Source organism: Equus caballus, chromosome 25 (assembly GCF_041296265.1).
Source record: "Equus caballus isolate H_3958 breed thoroughbred chromosome 25, TB-T2T, whole genome shotgun sequence".
NCBI classification, from domain to species: domain Eukaryota; kingdom Metazoa; phylum Chordata; class Mammalia; order Perissodactyla; family Equidae; genus Equus; species Equus caballus.
Genome location: NC_091708.1, coordinates 41,556,858 through 41,574,326, shown reverse-complemented (window position 1 = coordinate 41,574,326; position 17,469 = coordinate 41,556,858).

Genomic DNA, 17,469 nt, shown 5'->3' with positions numbered 1-17,469 from the left:
GATCCGCTTGGCAGGGAGCGGGTGGGTTACCCAGGAGTGTGTGCAGAAACGCTCTCTCGCCTGCCTCCTCTCCCGGTTACCGACTACTTTCCCCTTCTTGATGTGCACCCACTCATTCAATGTTGGTAACACTCCAAAGAGAGGGTGCTGGCTCCCTGTTCTGGAGGTGAGGACGCCAAGGCTCAGACGGGGTGAGGAACTCACACAGCCGCCCAGCTTTCTCTCATACAGGTGAGTTCCTTTTATGGGATTATATTAGTTTTCTGTTCTTGCATAACAGATGGCCACAAATTTAGCAGCTGAAAATGAAGGTGTTCTCTCACTGTTCTGGAGGTCAGAAATCATGTCACTGTGAGCTGGGCTGTCTCCTTGGGGTCTCGCAAGGCTGAAATCAAGCTGTTCGCTGGGGCTGAGGTCTTATCTGAGGCTTGAGGTCCAAGCTCAAGTGGTTTTAAAATTCTTTTCTTTGTGGCTATAGACCTCATGGAGGCTGGACGTTTATGACCAGCAGGAGCACATCTCTCTGACAATTCATCTTCTTTTAAGGGCTCACCTGATTAGGTCGGGCCCACCCAGGATAATCTCTCTTTTGATTAACTCAGCATCAACTGACTGGTAATCTAATCACAGGAGTGATATCCCATCGTATTCATAGGTTTTATCTACATCTATGCAGGGCCTCTACACCAGGGGACAGGAGATTTGCCATCTTAGAATTCTGCCTACCACAGGAACCAATGAAAGTTTAATTTCCATGTAATGAAATAAGAATGATGGGTTTTGGGGGAGTAGGGAGGGTGATCAACCATTCCGATTTGCCTGGGAATGAAGGGTTTCCAAGAATGTGGGACTTTTGGTGCTAAAACCAGGAAAGTCCTGGGAAGATTGGAATGACTTGGTCACAAGTCATTGTGGATCAGAAAAGATCACCCTCCTTAGGCACCAGCCTCGCTGCCTTAGCCATCTCTGTTGCTTTGGGCTTTCAGGAGGGGGAATTAAGCAAAGTAAAAAGAAGGGGGGCAAGTTAGAAGGGGGCCATAGCATTGACTGCATCCCTGGAGAAATTGGGAGTGGAATTAAGGCTACTAAATACACTCAGTTGTTCATTCATTCATCCAATGCTTTAAAATCTTTCTTTTCTGAATACAAAAGCAATACCTGCTTTTATAAAGAGTCCCAGGAATGCTTCATGTAGAAAATTAAAGTTCTGTGTGCTCCCACCCCCCGAGATCTCTACCAGTAAATATTGTCAGAGGCTGTGTTATGTGAGCAATACCAAGATCAGACATGGGTCCAGGCACAAAGGAGCTCGCAGTTTTGTTAAAAAATAATGCATAATATTAATAATACATGGTTATAAATAATATATGCTAAGAGGCACCAATAATATTCAGCACCTGGGAGAGGAGGCAGTCACTTCAGGACAGGCACAGAAAAAATGAGAGAGATAAGGGAAAATTTGATGGAGAGAGTGGCATCTCAGATGGGCCGCTAGACATCTGGATATGTGGCAAAAGGGCATTCCTGGTGAAGAGAACAGCATAAGCAAAGGTATAAAACAAGAAGATGTGGGATATATGTGGACAGCAGTATGACTGACCTGGAGCCTGACACAGGGGCTCAGACAGTGTCACAGAGACCTGGTTTCTCTGTTTCTGGCCTCTGCTTCCCTGGCTGGAATCCATTCTTGGATTGGGTCTCGGCACAATGTGGCAAGATGGATACCAACAGCAATAGATATCACATCCCCTCAGGCTCATGTCCAGCCACAAAGAGAGTCTGTTTTTGTCCCAGTAATCCTGGAAAATGACTCATTGGCTTGGCTGGGTCATGTACCCATGCCTGAAATAATCTTGTGGCCATGGCAATGAGCTTTTCTGATTATGTAGGTCCTGGTTACATGCTCATAAAATACAACATTAAGAAAATAGAAAGATGGGAGTGTTCCTAACCACTTCCCGTTTGGCACCACTTGATTGGAATTGATTTTTTGCTCAAAGAAACTCTTTTAAAAAAATATAAAAGCAGTCACAGACTGGGAGAAAATATTTGCAAAAGATATATGTGACAAAGGACTGGTATCTCTGATATATAGAGAACTCCTACGACTCAGTAGTTAAAAGACAAATAACCCAATGAAATGGGAGAAAAAAATTTTTGGACACATCACAAAGGAAGATGAATAAATGGTCAGTAAGAGCAAGGGAATGTACTCAACATTATTAGTAATTACACAAATGCAAATCAAATCCCCTACACACTCACCTAAATGGCTAAAACTAAAAAAGACTGACAACACCAAATGTTGGCATGGTTATGGAGCAACTAGAACTTTCACGCATTGTTCTTGGGAATGTAAAATGGTACAACCACTTAGGAAAAAAGGAGTGGAGCCTTCTTAATAAACTAAAAATAGACTCATTCTATAATCCAGCAATTCCACTCCTACATATTCACCCAAAAGAAGTGAAAATACGTGTCCACCAAAACAGGTGTACAGTAATTTTCATAACAGCTTTATAAAGACCTGAAACCGGAAACACCCCAAGTGGCAATGTTAGAGCAGTAGTTGCCTCTGGAAGTCGAGGGTGGAGATTGGGCATGAGGGAGCTTTTTGGAGCGATGGTAATGTTCTATATATTAGTAGGTATTTGGGCTACACAGTGTGTACAAACCTCAGCAAATGTCAAGATTTGTGTATTTTATTGTACATAAATGTTACAGTCTAATAAAAAACATGTAAACAAATATTGGACTCCAATCAATGATACATATTTAGGAAGAAGCGTAATGATGTCTGCAATTTACTTTGAAATGCACCAAAAATAAGATGGATTAATTGCTTAATGGAGGGACAAATAGATGGAGAGACATGAGATAAGCAAGTTTTTAATTTAATTTAAAAGAGTTAAATTCTTTCAATTTTGCTCTATGTTTGAAAATTTTCTAATAATATGTTGGAAAAAAAGATGACATGAGCCAACTTTTAGGGGAGGGACTTGAGTCATAGATCTGAACCACAGAGTTCTGAGATGGCAGAGATCTCAGATCTCAGAGCCAAAGATCTTGAATGTAAGTGAGGGGATCAACCCACCAAGGAAAACATAACTGTCAACAAAAGAAAATGGATGCAGTGGAAATAGACAACTCTTGTCTACTACAAATGGTGACACAAAAACAGTTCGAGGCTGTGGGAGAAGAAACAGATGTGAGGAAAGAGGATGAGTTCAAATGTGTCGTGATCACACAGCGTTCAAGAATATCTGTCCCCTGTTGGACTCATCCATCCCCCCTCATCCTCACCTAAGCATGGACAGACAACCTTCTTCCCTGGCTGGACCAGCACAAAATCATTGGATTGCCTCTGGAACTGCTTCCTTTCCCTCTGCATAAGAATAAAACATGACTGGCAGGGATAGTTGCTCTAAACTTTCTTTCTTCCACCCACCTGCCCATCCCTCCACCCCTCCACCCATTTACCCATCCACCCATCTACCCATCCATCCATCCATCCACTTGTCCGTTTGTCCATCCACCCATCCATCCATGCAAAAAAGGCTCTTCCAGTGAATGGATTATTGAGACCAGGGTCTCTGAAAGGCCTTTGCTTTCAATAATCCATTCTCAAGAGGAGGGCATGATATCAGGGAAAAGAGAGCTAGGATGGGGGCTGGAAATGCATTCTAGGGAAGAGTGGCAAAGGACGCAAGATAATAACCAAACCATAAAGAAAGGCTGCAATTGATGTCTGTGGCTGGAAAGAGACATGAGTCAGCAGATAGAAATGGGCTGGGGGGTGTTGGTAGCAGTGTTGAATATCGCACTGAATCCACTGGGCGTGGGGGCCGCATTGCTAGTTATGAAGGAAAAGGATGCGCCAGTGATTGTAGAGAGGTTGCTGTCAGAATACATGCTCGATTTCCTACCTAGAGATTTCTGGAGGTTTTAAAATTTCATGGCTTTTTGTCCCCCAAAGTAGGGATATAGTTAAAATTGTACGTGTATGTGTGTGTGTCCATGTGGTGTGAAGTGGGTTGAGGCTGGAAGTATCTGGAATGGAAGAGAGGCAGGCAGGCTCCTTTCTCCCAGGTGTCCTGTGTCTTTCTGTTCCACGTCCATCTTAGGAACACCAGTTTTCTGCTCTGCGGCTTGGCTGTTGTGCTTGGCTCAGCTCTGGACCTGAGGCTGGGGAGAGAAACAATGACTACTTTACTAGAACAAGGCTGCCATGAAGCAGGAAAAATGTGAAGCTTCCAAAGAAAATTCCATCCCTGTGGCAGCAGGAAGTAACCTGGCTGCATTTTCACCAAAATGTCACTCCCGGGTGAGGGCTTTTCATCTCTAAAACAAAGTCAGTGGTTGGGATGGCCCCACAGTTAGAAAATCCTAAAGGTCAGATTGTGGTTTATCCTCTGTCACCCCGGTGCTAGGACAGGGTCTGATTCCAGGGTTGCATCACAGGCTGCTTTTGTAATGCTCGGGTCTGTATTCCACACTTCAAGGTGACACGTGCCTTTCTGGTTTTTCTTGTTGATTATCACAGCTTCCAAAGACTGGGGGCTCAAGAAAAGAGGGCTTGACAACAGGCCTGGGCCCCACAGCTCCTGAGCTGTCTTTTCATAACCTCCTAAAAAAGAAACAGACGCAGCTCACAGAGAGCCCCCGTCCCGCTGGCTGGGGTTCGTGGATGGTCTGGCCCAGCTGAGTGGAGAGAGGGCTGTTTTCCAGTTTCAGAACCTGAGGCTTGCAGGTGATTCAGACAGAGGACGATTGTGGTTTGTTTGCAAAGATAAAATAGATAAGGGAGGACAAAGGTGAAGCGCCAAAGTCAAGTGCTCCAGGGGACTAACAAGTAGTTTGTGAGTCTCAGGCATTCGGTCACCAGGTCACCAACTTCCAGACCCCAGAACCAGGCCTCTCCTTTCTTGCTGACATTAGTAAATCAAAAGAGGTGTTACTGAGTAAAAAAAAAAAGCAAGTGGAAGAAGGATATGATCAGTCTGACCCGTTTACGTAAAAACAAATCAAATGCTTTGCATACTCAAACGCTCAGTTTATTTCAAACGATAAGTGCCTGTGTTGCAAATGCACAGATTTGAGGCAGGTACAGCCCATGATCACAGCGGTTACCTCCGGAGAGTGTGGGGAAGGAGGCAGAGAGGGAGAGCCTGCAGGACAGAGTCAAAAGAGACTGTAGGGGCCGGCCCCGTGGTGGAGTGGTTAAGTTCATGTGCTCCACTTCAGTGGCCCAGGGTTTCGCCAGTTTGAATCCTGGGCGTAGACATGGCACCGCTCATCAGGCCATGCTGAGGCGGCGTCCCACATGCCACAACCAGAAGGACCCACAACTAAAAATACACAACTATGCACCGGGGGACTTTGGGGAGAAAAAGGAAAAATGAAATCTTTAAAAAAAAAAAAAAGAGACGGTAGTCTTACCTATCATGTTAATTTTTTAAACAAGTGTTGTGTGTCTGTGCCTTTCTCATGGTAGTTAGTCTTCAGGTGGGGAATGTGATGTAGTTTACACAGAAGTCAAAATATGATGATGGACACCTGAAATTTATATATGTCACCTCAACAAAAAAATCAATTTTAGGAGCCAGCCCTCTGGCACAGCAGTTAAGTTCGCACGTTCTGCTTCGGCGGCCCGGGGTTCGCTGGTTTGGATGCTGGTGCGGACGTGGCACCGCTTGGCACGCCATGCTGTGGCAGGCGTCCCACGTATAAAGTAAAGGAAGATGGACATGGATGTTAGCTCAGGGCCAGTCTTCCTCAGCAAAAAGAGGAGGATTGGCAGCAGTTAGCTCAGGGCAATTTTAAAAACGACTTTATTCTTTAGTGCATAGTGAAGATATTAAATGGGGTGAAAAATATAGGTCACATAAAGGAGGGATAGAAATTAGCATTTGCTGAGTGGTATCGTTTGCCTCCCATCCCTACAAGTAATGGTGGTGATGATGATGTCAGGTCATATTTGTTGAGCCGGGGGAGCCTCCCATTAACCCGTTTATCTATGTGATCTGATTGGAGCCTTATGACCGCATGAGATGGGTACTATTAGTTATTCCCATTTGACAGACGAGGAAGCTGAGGTGCAGAGAGCTCAAGGGACCTGCCCGAGGTTAGCACGTTGCAGAGCAGGATTTCAAGGCCATGGCTGTTGGACTCACAGTCTCAACTTTTAACTACAATGTCATGTCATCTGGTAAAATGTCTCCCCTGCCGACTCGGACTCCCTTACCTTCCAAGAATGTGAGGAGGGTGGTGGGAGTGGGGGATGGAAGGAGGAAGAAGGAGGGGAAAGGGAGAGAGGGCAGAGAAAAGAGGTGCTGGGAGCTCTGTGGGGTGAAACCTCAAGAACCCCAAGGGTCCTGCGCACGGCTGGGTACCTCTGCCAGACGTCCCGCCTCGGCTGTGGCAGGGCTGGCCGGTGGCTAGGAGTGCAGACTTTGGAGTCAGATCTGGCCCCAATCCCAGCTCCGCCACTTAGTAACTGAGTCACCTGGAGCAAGTCCCCTCAGTCTCTGACTGAGCCCAGTGTCCTCCTCTGGAGAACGGGCATGCACAGGGCCATTCTATGGAATGCATGTGGGCTGTGTCCCGGGCGCTCTAGCAGATGGCAAGAGGATGCTCAGAAGTGCCTGTGATGACGATTTGCATCTCCAACGGGGCCCAGAGCAGGGCCCCAGGACTGAGACACTTCCACTCTGTGAGCACGTCCACTCTGCGGCAGAAACCAAGGCGAGGACAGCACGAAGCAGGAAGGTGCTCCTGTCCCAGCCAGGCCTGCCTCTGCCACCTGAGGGACCTGAGAACGGGTGGAGGTGCCCTGAGGGCAGGTTGGTCCAGGCCAAGGCCCAGACAGGTAACATCATCCTTCAAGAGAAACGGGCAGACTCTGCCAATGCCTAACTCTGAGCAGCGTCCCCATCAATTGCACAGGAGCGCCAGTGGGCTGAGGCCGTTCTCTTTGGAAAGCCTGGTTGGAGGTGGTCCAGGTTGCTAAGCCCTGCTGTCTGGCTCTTACCGAGAGATTATAGGGGTATCAAATGAGCCAGCACACTTTAAGCCTTTGGAGGCCATGAAGCCGTGCTTTTAGGGACCATACAGCATTGAGGTGCCGGGCTGGGAAACCACAGCATATGAGGGCTGACCTCCCATCACTTCCTGCAGGCCTGACCTTCAGCGAGAGAAGGCAGCCAGCTGAGGGGAGAAGGTTTTGTTAACCAGTTTCCCTGCTAGAGAATGGCCCCTTAAGCCGTGTTCTGGTTACTCTCACTAAATACCAACCGCCCGAACCTCACCACTTTCCCACAGCCATTGGCTTTGCTCGTAATTTGCACGCAGCTCAGGGGTTTGGGGAGGGCTCATCTGGGTGTTTCTGGTTGGGAGGTCTCTCCTGCATGCGGCTGAAGTCAGAAGATGACGGGCTGAAACAGCTGAGGTGGGGGCAGAAGCTGCCGTTGGGGGTGGGGGTGGGTCTGGGCCTGCTGGGGGCTAACTGAACGTCCTCTCTCCTCATGAAGTCTCAGGTCCTCTCCACGTGGTCTCTCCACAGGGCTGGATCAGGCTTCCGCACAGCGTGGCGGCCTGGACTGCTCACACAGTGGCTGCAGCCATCAAGAACAGGCAGCCCAGGAAGAAAGTAGCCTCTGCACCTCCTTTTTGAACCTGCCTGGGAAATCACCGTGGCCCTTGTCTTTTGGTTCTGTAACAAAAACCCGCTCAGATGCAAGGGGTGGGGACACAGGCAGCGCTTGCTGATGGGAGCAGTGACAAAGTCACCTTGTGACGTGCACTGGGATGGGAGACGCTGTTGCGGCCATCTTTGGGAAATGCAGTTGTTCACAGGCTGCCATAGCCCTCCCCTCCCTCGGGGTGGGCCACATGCCATCATTCTCAAGGGAGGGGCCAGGCAGCCGCAGGAGGGAGTCGGGACCCAGGACCACTGGCGGGGCATCATCAATTTCTTTTGAGTGGGGCGGGGGGCTAAAAGGGCTGGCTTTGGCCGAGCTCATAAAAATACTTGTTAACCTCCACAGAGGAGTTCCTCCATGCCAGACGCGCTGCCTCGCGTACTTTACACTCCCTGTCTTGTTTAAGCATCAGCCTGAGTCTGGGAGGAGAGTCCATTAGCATCCACACTTACAGATGAGGAAACTGAGGCTTGCGGAGGCCAGGGGACAGACACAGTTGGTAAGTAGCTGAGTTCCCCTGGAAGCAGGACCCAAGACAAGGACCTGGGTGCAAGCAGTGTTGGGGAGGGGACACCGAGACGGGGGAGTAGGAGAGCTGATAGAGGACCCCCGAGCAGCTGGGCTGGGTGGTGTTAAACATGGCCACTGATTTTGATGAAGAGGTGAGGTCTATGCCCCCTTCCCTTGAAGCTGTGTGGGCTCATGACTAGGTCGCCAATCTGCAAGGCAGAAGTGACACTAGGTGACTTCTGAGGTGAGCTCATGAAAGGCAATGCGGCTTCCTGCCTGGCCCGCTGGGATACTTGCTTTTGGAGCCCTGAGCTGCCACGTAGGAAGTCTGACTACCCCGAGGCTGCCCTGCCGTGAGGAAGCCAAAGCTCCATGGAGAAGCCACCTGTAGACGCTTCAGTCGGCCGCCCCAGCTGAGCTGTGCCTCTGCAGGCATTAGAAAATGGTTGTTTTGTGGGGACGGCCCGGTGGTGCAGCAGTTAAGTTCGCACATTTCTCAGCGGCAAGGGGTTCGCCAGTTCGGATCCCGCGTGCGGACATGGCACTGCTTGGCAAGCCATGCTGTGGTAGGCATCCCACATAGAAAGTAGAGGAAGATGGGCATGGATGTTGGCTCAGGGCCAGTCTTCCTCAGCAAAAAGAGGAGGATTGGCAGTAGTTAGCTCAGGGCTAATCTTCCTCAAAAACAAACAAACAAACAAAAAGAACTGGTGAAATTTAAATAAAGACTGAAACTTAAAAAAAAAAGAAAATGGTTGTTTTGTGCCACTGAGTTTTGGGGTGGTTTGTTCTGCAGCAATAGTCACTGGGATGGTGCAACTGGGGCTTCATTTTTCTGGAGGTCCTCTGACCAACTGTGTGGGGAACACCTCAGCACTGCTCTACCTCCTGCCCCTCACTGGTTTCTAAGTTTGCCTCTCGTGCAGGCCGAGCGTGCTCCCCCAGGCAGACAGAGCAAGCGTGCGTGGGTAGGGACTGGCCAGACAGTGGCTGCCTGGTGGTGGAGTTGGGACTTGAGCTCTGCGCTCCCTGTCTCCGTGGAGCCCAGACCTGCTTTTAGGCTCCCAGGGGGACAATGAGAGGCCCCAGACTCAGGCTAGACTTTTTCTCTGACATCTACATGTTGCATGTGTGGGGCCACAAGTCCACAGCCAAGGACCACCCTGTCCACCGATAAATCCCGGAACTTCCCATCCTTGGCAGTCTGTGACTGTTCCAAATCCTGCCCAGGGTCATGAAAGCAGGAAGCAGACCAAGGTCACATTCAAGATGTGCTTTGCATATTCACTTCCATGTTTGTCTCCTCAACCAAACTGGAGCCTCCTGATGGGCTGGGAGTGGGGGCTTCAGTCTCTGGGAACCCTCTCAGTGCCCGGTCCCAGGGCCCCGACTCTGGCACCCAGCTGGGAGCCCTGTGAGGGCAGGGACTCTGCCTGTCTTTTCACACTGTAGCCGTGTGCCTGGAACAGTGCCTGATGCACTGTAAGGAATTATTTCCAGGGAAAGAAGAGTGAGTGCCCAATTAAGTAAATAAATTGACTTCTCTGTGACAGCCCCGTCCACACAACCTCCTCCTTTTCCCTGGAGGTCTTAACATTTAACGCTCACAACAAGGCAAGTCTATAAGTCCATTTTCTGGTTTATTTTGGCAGCCTTGTCTTTATCTCTGAACAGTACAGGACCTCTACACAGCGCCTGCTTCTACGTGAGATGGACTATCATGGAAACTACACAGGTCGCATGTTTATATTCCTCCCCTGCTTCCTACATAAAAGTACTGAAACATCTTTTGTTTTTTTTTTAAGATGAATTCCTGATTTACACACATGGCAAGTTATTAAGGAAAGTTAGAAGTGGCTGGTGCCGAACTCTGATTTTGTGAAAATAATATATGGGTGGATTAAAATCACCAGGATTTAATTCATGACTTTTGCATCTATATTCATAAGAGAAGTTGTCTTTTTCTGTGCTGTCTGTGTTACTGCTTGGCAAGAAGGTTATGCGAATTTCATAGGATAAATTGGGAAACTTCCATTCTTTTCTCTGCTGTGGAAGAGTCTGAATCTTGGGATTGCCTGTTTCATGAAGGTCTGAAATAATCCAGACATAAAACGATCAGGGCCTGGGGACTTTCTTTGGGAGGGAATTCTTTGAGAAAGCTGTCTACCTCTTCCACAGTTAACGCATTATTTGGTTTTCTACTTCTTTTAAAGTCAATTTTAGTAATTTTACAATTTCTTGGAAATTGCAAATCATTCGTTTCATTCATATTTTTTATATTATTAGCCTAGATCTATACATGGAATTTGCTACTAATTTTTGAAATCTTCTCCTTGGTTATATACCATTCCTAATGGTGTGTATTTGTTGTTCTCTTTTCTTCCTTTTCAGGTTGGTTTTTTTAGAAGCCAATTTTTCTTTTTAATTCACAAATTTAAAAAAAAATTGTGGTAAAATGTACATAATATAAAATTCACCACTTTAACCATGTCACTGTACAGTTCAGGGGCACTAAATACAGTCACGTTGGGTAAGCACCACCACCATCCACCTGTAGAATTTTTTCATCTTGCAAAGCTGCTACTCTGTCTCCATTAAACATGAACTCCCCATTCTTCCTTTCCCTCAGCCTCTGGCAACCACCATTTGACTTTCTGTCTGTATTAATTTTATTACTCTAGGGGCCTCATATAAGTGGAATCATACAATATTTGTCCTTCTGTGTTTGGCTTATTTCACTTAGCATAATGTCCTGAAGCTTCATCCGTGTAGGAGCAGGTTTCTGAATTTCCTTCTTTTTTAAGATTGAATAATATTCCATTGTATGGATAGACCACATTTTGCTTATGCATCCATCCATCAGTGGGCACTTGAGTTTCCACCTTTTGGCTGTTGTGAATAATGCTGCTATGAACACGAGTGCACTCATTTAGAAGCTGACTTTTGAAGCCGTTGTCACGGGCAGGGGGGCTTGGCAAACCAAGAACGCTGCCTACTGGTTCCTTGCTTGGGGAAATCAGGACTAGAGGAACCATTGGTTGACAAGGACCTTATCTTCTCTTCCAGATGAGGAAATGAGGCTCTGAGAGGTCAACGACCTGCCTGAGTCACATAGCCAGCGAGTGGGAGCGTCAGCAACCGAACCCAGAAACACCGCTTCCCAGCCACCTGGCTACCCTCGTCCACCCCTTGCTGAAGCCTCTGAGCCCTGTTCGTGTCTGCTCAGTGACGAGCCTGTCAGTGGCCCAAGGTGATCCTGGAGAGAGCCGCTCCTCAGTGCCGGGCGAGTGGGCTGTGGGAACCTAAAACCCATCGTGTTCATTACAAATGAAAAGCAGATGTGACTTTAAATGTTGTGCTGCGGCTTCCAGTGCCGGGTGGAGCAGGGCCCCTGTGAGCAGTCACACCAAACAAAACGTATTATTTAGGAGTGATTGGAAGGCAGACGAGCTGAAAACATTGTGCACGGAAGGGCCACCGCTGTCTGCTCCTGAGCATCGAAATCGCTCTCCCTGGGCTCGGCCGCGGATTCACATTTAGGGCAATTTCCCTCATGGTAGCACAGCTCCGTGAGCGGGCTCGGGCTTGTGGACAAGCGATTTCCCAGCCGAATGACTTGCAGCCCCGGCACAGAGCGCGAGGCTTGGTGGGGCTGGCTCCCCCGGGTCTGCCCCGATGCTGCCCGTGGCGACCTTGTCTCAGAAGCACTTCCTCAGCACTTGAAACTCATCCCCCTAGTTTCTGTTGGGATGAGAAGGGTGGGCGGAGCCTTGACCCTATAACGTTGGTTGAGCACTTACTCTCTGCACCATAACCAGCAGGCTGGGCCTAGGAGCAGCAAAGCAGGACGCCGAGGCTCAGAGAGGTTAAGGTCCATGTCCAAACTCACACAGCTCCCTTAACAGCTCCTAAATATTAGGAAGGCGGGGCTGACCCGCAGGTGTCATGCTGTGTGACACTGGTGCCCCTTGCATAGACATTCAGAGGGAGGAGGCAGCATAGCTTTGCCCAGGTTATGGTATGTGACTTAGGGAGTTCTTGGGCCCTCTGAAGCCAAATACTAGGAGGGCTCCTTACCCCCCTGCATAAGAACTCTGAAGCCAGGGTCAGAGGCAGGCCACAGGCCAGGGGATCCCCGCGGTGGGTGCTGACACATCCTTCTCACTGTGGGTGGGGGCAGGGCTGAGCCTACAGCTAGAGGGAGCAGGAAGGCTACAGAAGCCAGGGGCCACCAGCCTGCTGTACCCCTGACAGAACAACAGGGAGCCCAGCTCTTGGAGGCTGAAGGCCTGGGATGGGAACCCCGACCCAAACGCCAGACACAGGCACACCAGACACCCTGCGTGGATTTAGCAGACCCAGGACGCGCTGGGCCCCGGGAGCTCACACTGTAGTGGGAGGGAGCTCTGGAACAATGGTGATAAACCGGTACCCAGTGCTTATGAAGCATAAGCCCTGTGCCCAGCATATTGGGAGAGATTCACCCTTCGGCCTCCTGTGAGCCCGATGGGGAGCGTGCTCACAGACCAGAACTTCTTAACACATAACCCCACAATAAGAGCTCAATTCCTGCTCGTATCACAGCCCACTGTTGGGGGGAGGGAGCAGTGGGTGGGGTGCAGGGGGGGACTCTGCTCCACACAGTCCCTCGTGGCCCGGGGGGAGAGCAGGAAGAATGGCGCAGCACATTTTAGGAGCCAGCCATAGGAGTGGTGACTTCACTTCCTCCCATATTCCATTGGCCAGAGCTCAGTCACGTGGTGCCTGCAGGGGAGCCTGGGAAATGTAGTCTAGCCCTGTGCCTGATGGCAGAAGGGAAACGGTTTGGTGGACAGCAGCCAGTACTTGCCACTAGCGGTAGGAACCATTAGTTTTCTAATACTTCGCTGAGAGAATCAGAGCTCTGAGTGGTCCAGTGGCTCAGCTGGGAGGGGGTAGAGCTGGGATTCAGCTGCGGGCACTCTGACTGCAGGGAGCATGCCCTCAACCAGCAGGCTACACTGCCTTTCTGGAAGTGAGCACTGAATTAAGCAAATAGGTATTGAGTGCCCACCAGGGCCCTCATGGGGGCTGTACAGGTGTTGAGAGCGAGGGCTCTGGCCCAAACTTCCTGGGTTCCACTCCCCGACTCTGCCTCTTACCAGCTGTGTGACTTTGGGCAGCTCATGTAACCTCTCTGTGCCTCAGGCCCTCCCACTCGTGGAGAAGGGTTCTTTCCCAGGCCCTTCCCTGCTCTCTCCCAGGAATAGCAGGGGCAGGAGAGGAAGGCAGGACAACACAGGAGAAAATCGAGCAGCTCACTTTGGGAACCTGGGAGGACCAAGAAGGAAGAGAGGGGATTGAGAAATAGGGGCCTGGCCTCTGCCACATCTACAATGGTCCTCACTGAGTGACACCGGCCCCCAAGTGACCACTTCTCTTTCTACAGCCTCTGCTCTCACACACGGGCTGCACAGTGAGGGGTGTCCCAGAGGGGACACGCTGTCGCTCAGCTCCGCTATTTAAAGAGTGTTCTGTAACCAAGGGGGCCAGCGGGGGAAGAGCTGAGGAACCAAGCGCTGGTTGACCTGTTTCTTCTCTCAACAAACTGGTTGTGGCCCTTGAGGGACAGGCCCTTTCCAGGGCCTAGAACCCACTGACGAGTAAAGCCAGGCCTGGCCCCCCACCGTGCTTGCAGAGGGGAGGGGAGAGCGAGGGAATGGGAGGAAAAAGAAGCCTTGCCCCTCTGGTGCTTCCTCTGTAACCAGGGTGGGCATTTCACGAAGCACGTCCCCTCCCCTCTCCTTCCTGCTTAAGGGGCTCCCGTGCCCTCCCTGACTCCCCACTTCCCTCCGCACAGTGGCCCCCATTCTGCAGGATGTGGCCCTGCTCCACTCCAGCCCCACCCCTTTCCAACCCCAAGCACCCCGCCTGCTGAATTACCCACGCCTCTCAGAACGTGCAGCTTCATGTCTCCATGCGCATTGGGTTCCCAGGGCTGCGGCATAAAGTGCCACAGGTGGGGCGGCTTAAGCGGCAGAAATTTACTGTCTCACGGTTCTGGAGTCTAGAAGTCTGAGATCAAGCTATCTGTGGGGTTGGTTCCTTCTGTGGGCTGTGAGGGAGAACCTGTTCTATGCTCCCCCCCCAGCTTGAGCTGGTTTGCTGGCGCTCGTCGTGGTTCTTTGGCTTGTAGAAGCATCATTCCAATCTCCGCCTTCATCTGCCCTTGAAGATGCCTCCCCCCGCTCCGTGTGTGTCTCTGTCCAGTCGTATGGGATTAGGGTCCTCTCCTACTCCAGTATGGCCTCATCTTAACTCATTACATCTGCAATGATCCTGTTTTCAAATAAGGTCGAATTCTGAGGTGCTGCGGGTTAGGACTTCAGCATACGAATTTTAGAGGGACACAATTCAACTCATGACACCAGCCTTTGTCCATGCGGTGACCTCCACCTAGAACTCCCTTCCCACAGTTGTCCAGCAGGCAAGCTTCCGTTTGCTTCGAGGAGCCCGCTCAAGCACTGCTCCCTGGCAAAGTCCTCACCATAGGTGAGCTAAAAGTGACCTCCCTCCGCTGTGCCCCACTGTCCTTGCACAGCCACCGGCCAGCACATCAAATGCCTTGGACCAATCCAAGTGCCTCTTTGTGTCCGGGACGCCGCTAGGTAGTCATCTCCTCAAGGGCAAGGGTTGTACCTTACTCGTCCTGGTGTGCGCAGCCCCCTGGCAGGTCGGGCACAAAGGAGGTGGCCCAGGATCGATGCCCGTTGAATTAATGCATGAATTGCAAAGGAAAGAAACATGAGGGAAAAGACGAGAAAGATGCAGAAGAGTGGGTAGTGGCCCAAATCAGTGACCCTTTCCCCTTCTGTCCTCCATCTACCAAGAGCTCCCCCCTTGGGGAGACGCGCAGTACCTGTGGTTGTGACAGAACCTCAAGAATCGATGTTGTGTCTGAGGTCTGCATTTTCCCCGGTGGATGGTCGGAGTCGGTAGTGGGGGACCAAGAAGAGAGTGGTGGGAGTCCTGGGGGCTCCGGGTGGTGTAGGTGGGGGCTGTGGGGGGAGGGAAGCTGGAAACCAACAGGGCCAGGCCCAGCCTCCCAGAGTAGCAAACCACGGTCCTTAAACACTCCCCAAACAAATTTATGATGTAAATCTGGTTTTGAAATAATAACAATAATGATAAATAAAAAGAGTGAGCAGATGCAAGAGGGAGGGAGAGGGGGCTCAGCCAGGCCCCTCCCCCAGGACACCAAGAGGGGAGAAGCACACGGAAAAATTGAAATTAGTTGTGACAGCTGAAATTCTCAGCTCTACAGATGACATTTGACAGGGTACTTAAAAAAATAATAAGAAAAGGGAAAGTGGTTTGGGTCGCCTGTGGGAGGGGGAGCCCGGGGGATTTCAAGTGACACAAGACGCATAATTCAAGCTTCTGAGATTGCAAAAGCTCCTCTTACCTAAGGGGCCTGCTGCCTTTATTTTTATCCAAATGGCTCAATTACCGCAAAGCCCCACAGAGAAAATTACGGATGTTTGCCTCTATTTTTCTCCTCTTGTCTCGACAACTGTAGATATTTTGTTTTCCTTCCTTCTCTTGCTCTCTCTCTCTCTTTTTTTTTTTTTTTGTGGTGGGGGGGCTGGCGAAGAGAGAAGGGGGTGTTCGGATGGGCTAAGGGGCCGGAGGCTTTCGAATTGCTGCTCAAAGCCTGCATCACACACCCCACCCACCCACCCACCCACCCACACACACTCTCTCACTCTGCACAGTCTTAGGCCACACCACAACAGTCTTTTTGTGTGTGTCCATTTTGATGTTTGTCTTTTCCACGTTCTGGGCGAGCGTGTCCTTGCTGTTCCCTGACTTCACCGCCCCTCCTCTCCTGGGTCTCGTCCTCTCCCTCCTCGGCCTCCTGCTCGCTGCGCCAGTAGCCACAGCCCCTTTAGGCCTCTCGCCTGCCCAGCGGGCACCCCCTCCTTGCGGCTCTCCTTTCATCTCAGCTATTTCCAAACCCTGCAATAGACACAGGGAGGCGCAGAGGTGCCCATTTTCCAACCTTCTTATTGGATCTCTCCGTTTGTCATTTTCAGAATTGGCGCTCCGGGGAGCTGGGCCTGGAGGCTGCTGCGCTCACACCTGCTCGCTCTGCCAGGCAAGACATCGGAGCCTCGGAACCTGCAGCAGGCTCCAGAAAGGTCTCTTTGGGCGACTCTGGGGCTCCAAGGAATGGTGTCTGACCATCAGGCCCCAGGACCCCAACGGGTGGGGACAAGTTGGGGAGGAGGGCCTGTCACCTCTCATTCATCCCCTCTCTCTCTCCATCCCACTTCCATGGCTTCGGTCTGGGCCATCCTCACCACTTCTGCCCTGGACCAGGCCACAGCTTCCCTTCCCACTCCCCTCCCTGCCCCCTCTGGCCCCTCCCACCAAGCCAGGCCCCTCCCTTACCTGGAACCTCTTCTGCCTTGTTAGCTTGGGGATAAAACCCAAATCTCTGCCCTTGGCCCACAAGGCCCTGAGGGTCCAGCCCTCCCCTTCCCTCCAGCTCTGTCGTCGGCTCCTTCCTGCCCTGGGCCTCTGCAGCTGCAGCTTCTTCCTCCTGGCTGCTCCCTGCCGTTCTCTCTTCACCCACCCAACTCGCAGTCAGCCTCAGGTAGCACTGAAACGTCCCCTCCTCGAGGAGCCTTCCCGGCTCCCTCCCCCGGACCCCCCCCCAGGCCAGGCCCCACTCAAAGCTCTCACAGCCCCTGCACGTGGGGGTAATATACAAAATACCAAACCGCTGCATGGAGCAGGTACAACCTATTGGAGTGGGTGCTGGCTGCAGCCCCGCAGCAGGGTCATGCCGGCCCCCAGGCTGGGCAGGCCTTAACCCTTCAGTTGCTGGGCACAGTGGGTCCCAGGTGAGGGAAATGGACACAGAAGTAAGTGTACCAATAGCCGCCAGTGACTGTCAGCTTGCTTGCGCCGTCCTCCACGAGATCTGTCACCTGCACCTGAAAGCCCCGTGTGGGCCCACTGTGTGTTTCCTGATCATTGGTGCATCTGCAGGGCAATGTACACATTAGGTGTTTGATAAATAGCTGTTGACAGACTGAAGGCCCTTGGGATCAGGCCCTTTCTGGGACACTGAATTCTGTGCCGGCCAGCCCCCTCCTACGCCTGCGTGTAGCTTAGCCACATGTGGGCGGCCAACAGGGCAAGTACCGTCCAGGTGGAACATGACGTCCTGGCATCGTGGGTGTGCTTCAAAGACTTCAGAGTCAAGGGCCTG